Source organism: Numida meleagris, chromosome 1 (assembly GCF_002078875.1).
Source record: "Numida meleagris isolate 19003 breed g44 Domestic line chromosome 1, NumMel1.0, whole genome shotgun sequence".
Lineage (NCBI taxonomy): Eukaryota > Metazoa > Chordata > Aves > Galliformes > Numididae > Numida > Numida meleagris.
In genome coordinates, this window is record NC_034409.1 from 170,414,078 (window position 1) to 170,421,095 (window position 7,018).

A 7,018-nucleotide genomic window follows, 5' to 3' on the forward strand; every position below is an offset into this window, starting at 1 on the left:
AGAAGAGCAGAAGGCAGACATTTTAAGTTTCAAGTCTTCAATTTATCGACCACCCACACAGAAAACCTGATTTTCAGGGGAAAAGTGCTGAGCCTTTGGGCTCCCATTTGTCATAATTACTGTGAAAAACTGAAGAGGCTAAACCTACCCTAGCAGGGCTGGGATTGAATTCAGGAGCTTGGCACATGTAAACTAGCAACAGCTGGTGCCTCTGTCCCACAGCTTTAATCCAGAGATGCCCCAGGGCAAGACATCCCTGTACTGCAGGCTGGAAACAGTCTCTTTTCATCCTCCTCTTTTCCTCAACAATTACTTGCAGAAGTCAGATAGCTCTGGCATCCAGCCCAAACAAGTTGAAGGGTATACTTTCTTCCTATATCTTCCACCCCCTTATTCATCTGATTGTGTAAGCACTTTTGAAAGCTCTGCCACACATGAGTAAGTGCTTCTGTAGGGAGGGAGGGTAGATTACGGAGCTTATTAAATAAGATTTGGACTCTTCCATCCTCTCTCCACACTCATCCCCTTTAGCACCTTAAATGCTAGGCTACAAAGAATTTCATTCTCTGCAAGATCCAAATGACAACTTCTCTTTGAACCTCATCCTTCGCATGTCGGTAGCTGCCTCTGTTTTTAACCACATCCCTTGTCCAACCAGCTGTCACCAGTCCCAGATGCCTGCACAGTTACACCAATCCCTGTCTCTCTTTGGGAAAGATGGGATACCAAAATCAGATTATTTTAACACCAAACCAGAAATAAATCTGAATTACCAATACAAGCTGGGGGATGAAAGGATTGAGCACAGTCCTGTCAAAAAGGACTTGGGGGTAATGGCAGATGGTATGCTGGACATAAGCCAGCAACGTGCCGTTGCAGCCCAGAAAGCCAACCATATCCTGGGCTGCATCCAAAGCAGGGTGGCCAGCAAGGTGAGGGAGTGATCCTGCCCCTCTGCTCTGGTGAGGCCTCACCTGGAGTACTGCGTCCAGATGTGGAGTCCTCAGTACAGGAGAGACATGGACCTGTTGGAACATGTCCAGAGGAGGGCCACAAAAATGATTCCAGGGATGGAACACCTCTCCTAAGAGGACAGGCTGAGAGCTGGGGCTGTTCAGCCTGGAGAAGAGGAGGCTCCGACAGCAGCCTTTAAATATCAAAAAGAGAGCTACAGGAAAGAAGGGGACAGACTCTTCAGCAAGATCTCTGGTGACAGAACAAGGGGAAATGGTTTCAGGCTTAGAGAGGATAGATTTAGCTTAGATATAAGGAAAAAGTCTTTTACAGTGAAGGTGATGAGGCACTGGAATAGGTTGCCCACAGATATGGTGGATTCCCCATCCCTGGAGACTTTCTGGGAGAGGCAGGATCAGTTTCTGAGCAACCTGATCTAGCAGTGGATGTTCCTGTTCATTGGCAGGGAGTTGGACTAGATGGCCTTTATAGGTCCTTCCAACTTTAAGGATTCTATGATTCTACCAACACACAGTTTTTCCCTCTGTAAGAAAATTTTTGTTGTTCTTCTTACCAGACATTAACCCACGTGGCTGTAGTGGATTATCACTGCCTTCATGATTGCAAACAGAGAAACAGGAAGGAACACAGACTAAACCAGCTGCAGAAAGCAGTACATCCTTCCTGGGAGCAAGCCTAGGAGTTCTGACACTCCCATCTGCTTCAACAGGAATAAAAAGATGAGGTCAGCGCTGAGCATCCTTGAAAAGCTAACCCTAGTCTGTTGCCTCCAAGCAGTGTAAACCTAACTCCCACACTACTCTAAGTCAGTAAATATTACATCTGTTTCTAGGAAGATATAAACATAACATTTTAAAAAACAGTTGTGCTATATTTCAGGAAAAATAAACTAAGCAAAAATTCCTGAAACGTAAGTCATACCAACATGGATTTGAAGCAGTTTCCTATAAAACACATGGCAAAACAAAGATTATAAACACTACTGCTGCTAATCTGATCAACGCTTCTAGTGCAACATCCACTCTTTTCCAGAAATGGAAATCAAACTAGAATTATTAGTGATGTAGAGGCAATATGTAAATACGCAGAACCCTGGGGTGAACAGAACAGATATTTCTTCTTAGGTTACTGCTGAGACATTTCTACAGCTCTGGTTTCTGTGGAATTTTGAGTAAATGTGTTTGTCATTTCAAAATGAAAATGACTTTTAAAAGTATTTGAAATTGCTTCTATAGCCAAGGTCAGTCTTCACAGCAGCTAGTGAAACATTAGCTGACTGAAAACTTACAGTATGAGTCCACCTCAGAAGATGTTAGCAATTGTTTTCAGCACTGCTTTCCTGCAAACCTTCACTGAGCTTCCACAGCACCACATCACTGCTCTTGGTACCTAACAACACTTCAGTTTCTGCCGTGCTAATAAGATTTTCCTAAATAGCATGAAGGAAACATTGCCATAATTTACAACAACCTATCACCACAGTAGCAGCTGCAATCAGCTAAAATAAATTAGGGGTGGGTGAATCAATAGGCTTTGGAGTGCATTTCAAAATGAGAACAAGATGCATGGGGAGCTCTGGTGAAGTGTTACCACTGATGCTGACACTGTTCAACATCCCAGGCCCTCAGTGCAGAGCTGACAGCTGGCAGACCACAACTCAGCTCAGAATCTCAGGTAGGAAAAAGTACTTGCTGGCAATCCTTAAATATTTCCCTCAGAGTTTATCCAGTGTGTGTGAATTCTCAGAATACCTAAATAATTCAGGTGTGTAAGTCTCTCAAAGTCAAGAAGACATGGGTTTCTGGGTAATTCAGACACTTCTGAAAACTTTTGCCATGGTCTAGGTCATTCCACTGGAGTCATTCACACCTAATGAGCAAGTTCAGCCTTAACCCAATTTTTTTTTTTTCTAACAGTTATCAATACCTCAGAGGTAGTTGGTTTTATTTTTTCTGGGTTACTAAAGTCAAAACAAACAAAGTACTGTCCATCATAGTAGAGGATTACACAGTGGATGGAATGGGCATTAAAACAGTTATGATCACAGGTAACATCTCTGTCATGACAGAGATGGCTATAACAGAGCTGAGGGCCACAGCTGGCAGAAGATCTCACACTGAAGCTCTGGGCAGCAGCTCAAAATTAACAGAGGGTGCCAGCACACAAATGACCAAGAGCATTCAAATCAGTGGGAGAGTGTTTGTGTGCACAGGTATATACAAATTCCACAAGCATCACAACAGAGGAGAATTTCTACCATTAAAATATTTTTCCTATCCAACCCCCACTTCGCATTTCTGAGGATCAGGCTACCAGATTGCAGAAGGCACACGTGTGTCAAATGAATTTGATTAAGAAAAGCCTGTCTCCCCAGTTTTTTCCCTTTTTTGCATTCTTATCCTTTTGATAAGCACTGATGAAAGAAAAATGCTACTGACTTATTAAATGATATGCAATTATTTAAGGCTATGTACTTCAGGAAGGTATGGCAGCAAAGCAACATATCAAAGCTAAGCAAGACAACAATTGTTAGACCTCTGGCCTCATCTGGGCTCTGTTGAATGTATTCCAAGCAGTGCTATGCCTCCTATCATTCAATCCTGTGAAGATTGCTCACTGTTCAATCATAACTCTTACTTGGACTGTATTTCTCTAACACCAGATCTCAGAAGCAGGTGTCCAACAGTCAGCATTTGCTCAGCCTTGGATGTCGTGGTGTCCCAACCATGGGCAGCCTGAGTACAGTTCTTCACCATTTTTCCTCGGTGTGCACAAGTATGTAAGTAAATTAAAAAAACCAAGCACATAACATAGGAACATACTAAAAGGCAGAGGCTCTGTTTGAATATCAGTAGTTCAGGAGATCAGGAAACTACTCCACCTTTTTACATAACGTTTCTCTCATCCATGACTACCATTTCCATTAACGCTTAGGTACTTGCGTTGTATAAAATCATAGGGCAAAACAGGCCACTCCAAATTTCCCTATTTCATTTGCACATCCTGTGGGGACAACAGGAGGACTGAGGTGGGACTGCCCACGGAAGCCACCAGCCTTGAGCAGGGCTAACCTCAGAGGCAGAGCAGACACTCACGGCTGTCCTGTTGAGTTCTGAGTGCCTCCAGGGACAAAGGTCCCACCACCTCTCTGGGTAACCTCTGCCAGTTCTTCACCAACCCCACGGTGAAATATTTTTCTTTATGTGCCAGCTGAGCCTCCCTTGCTGTCATTTCTGGCAGCTGCCTCCCACTGTGGGCTATGCCTCTGAGAAAAATCCCATCCTGCCTTTCTAATGGGTTTCCTTTAGGCAGTTGAAAACAATTAAGATTTCCTTAGTCTTTTTTTCTCCAGGCTAAGCAAACCCTGCTTCCTCAGTCATGGGCAAAACAGACTTAAGTTGGAGAAGATTAACCTAACTTATCATCAATAAAAATACACATTTAAGTACTGATTCAGGTAGTGGGAAACAGAGAGACACGCTTTAAAACAACAGCGTTCTGTCCCACCTTCCTCAGGCTCAGCTTTGTTTCAGGGCTCCTCTCCCACTCCAAGTGGAGCAGGGTCAGCCCAGGATGGCTCCTCTCTGCTGCTCCTTCCTCCTTGCTCTTCTCCCTGCTCTGGCACGTGGCCTCTATGGGCTTCAGGGATATCGGCTCTGAGGCACCTCCTCCTGCTGTGACGTTGGCTTTCCTTCTGTTGCATCATCTTCCAACAGGCATTTTCTTCCCTTTAATATGCTTTGCCCCATACTTTGAAGTAGGGCTGCTGGAGCCGTCTAGAACCAGCTGTGTGTAGCATGGGGCAGTCCCAGCCCCCCCTCACAGAGCAGCCCTATGTACCCCCCTGCCACAGCTTGACCACTGATACTCAAAACATCACTTCAGTTAGATGATTTCTAAGTCTGTCATCACCAACTATGAATCCTTTTCCCCCTAAAGCCCTCAGAGACATGGGAGGCCTCAGCACAACCTGGACAGGAAAGATGCCCCTGCGCACCTCAGGTTTTGCTATTTCCTTCATCACTAAGTCACCTGCCCAATTTGGACAGTTACATACACAAGCTGCCTATTCCACTTTACCTTAATTCTTCAACATTTACAACAAAAAAGAAGAGTTAAGAAGGCCCAACCACGTTTGACCACCACTCAGGTAGGTGTTCCTTGAAGCAAAATAGGACCTGAAATCCATACCATCACCTCTGAAATTACAGAAATATCTTGAAGAGGTTAAAATCCTTTAGTGGCATTGACCTCAGATAAAAACAGATGGTGATATTTAATACTGGCATAATCAATGCAATTAGTATATATTAGCAGCGCTTCTCAGTGTAGAAGACATCTGGCCAACTCCTGCCTAAATGATGGCTTTGGTAACTTGCCAGAAGCAGAGAGGCTGCCTTTGGTTTGTATACACTGGGAAAAAAAAAAAAAAACAAAAAACAAAAAAAAACTGGTGAATCAGCTTTCATTACAAGTAGGCTTCAGCAGGAATCATATCTTCAGCTATGCATTAGCTGCCAGCACTTAAAATACTAATTTAAAAGTTACTTTCCTCAGAGTCTTACAGTCCAGTGACTTAGAACATATACAGCATACAGGAGACATGACAAGGGTTGCATCCCACCTTCTGATGCCTTTGCTTAAGAGGATAATCAGAAACTGGAGAGGAGTGCTATAAACACACAATCTCAAAATATTTTTTTCCCCCGTGGTAAGCATAGAAACTTCAGTTCATATTGTTTACAAGGAAATAAAAAAAGGGATAATTTAATCATTGTGGTTACATCCTCACATGGGAAGAAAATGCAGTTAGTGAAGTGCTTTTTAACCAAGCTGGAAAAAGGAAAAATGAAAGGACACAAAATTAAAGTCAGCTACATATAAGTTAGAAACAGTAAGTTTTTAATTGCAAGGGTGACTTAGCAACGATCAAACATAGTCAAAGAGGTATGATGTCATCAGGAAATCTGGTAATCTCTCTGACCTTAAAAATCTTCGCATCTGTGTAAACAAATATCAAACAAAGCCTCTATATTCTCTCCTAGATACAGGCATATATTGAGGAAGGCCTCTGATATTATATTAAGCAATAAAATAAGCTTTTATTGCCAAATTTCTGCACTGTAACTGGCTTTCTCGTTAACTGTTGCCCACAACTACCTTAACAAAGTGCTTGTCTCAAATGATAAACATTTTTCTGTGGATGAAGTACAATGTGAGGTTGTTCATACGAAGTAACTCAAAACTCCAGAGAACAGAACTACTAGTCAAGCACTTAAAAAGCTTTCTTCTAATGAGGACCATACAAAGTATTTAATAATCAAAGACAAAATTAATCCAAATTAAGCAAAAAAAAAAAAAAAAGATCATATTAGGGGCCCTCTGAACAAAAGGTAAAATAGGAATTCAGGTCCTGCACAATAGGATCAGCCAAATGGAAATCACCTGCTTATTTCTGTCCAAGCATTTACTAACAAGCACTGGAGCTTTAATAAGTTTGTTCACTTGGCTTTCTGCAGTGAAATGTAGAACTTTTCTTTAGGATAGAGACATTAAAGGAATTGCGCCTTTTACCAAATAATTAAGTGTTCTGAATCAGCACCCATTTTATTAATGGTCTTTGAGAAATCATTGAATAGTTTTGGGTGGAAGGGACCTCTAAAGGTCATCAAGTCCAACTTCCTGTGATGAACAGGGACACCTACAGCTCAATCAGGTTGCTCAGGGTCCTGTCCAGCCTGACCTTGAGTGCGTCCAAGGACAGGGCATCCACCACCTCTCTGGGCAACCTGTGCCAGTGCCTCAGCACCCTTACTGTAAAAAACTTTATGTTCAATTGAAGTCTTCCCTCTTTTAGTTTGAAACCATTTTCCCTTGTGCTATCACAACACACCATGCTAAAGAGTCTGTTCCTTTCTTGTAGCCCTCCTTTAGATGCTGAAAGGCCACTATCAGATGCCCCCAGATCCTTCTCTTCTCCAGGCTGAACAGCCACAACTCTCTCAGCCTGTCCTTGTAGGAGAGGTGTTCCATTCTTCTGATC

The 7,018-nt window shown here is 42.7% G+C and overlaps 1 long non-coding RNA gene across 1 annotated transcript in view; it reads right to left on the reverse strand.

Moving 5' to 3' along the window:
- Nucleotides 1-5,311, reverse strand: part of LOC110388430 — a 31,255-nt gene extending 25,944 nt beyond the window's left edge. The window contains exon 1 of the long non-coding RNA XR_002432880.1: nucleotides 4,483-5,311. This is a non-coding gene — a long non-coding RNA (uncharacterized LOC110388430). The remainder of the gene's footprint in view (nucleotides 1-4,482) is intronic.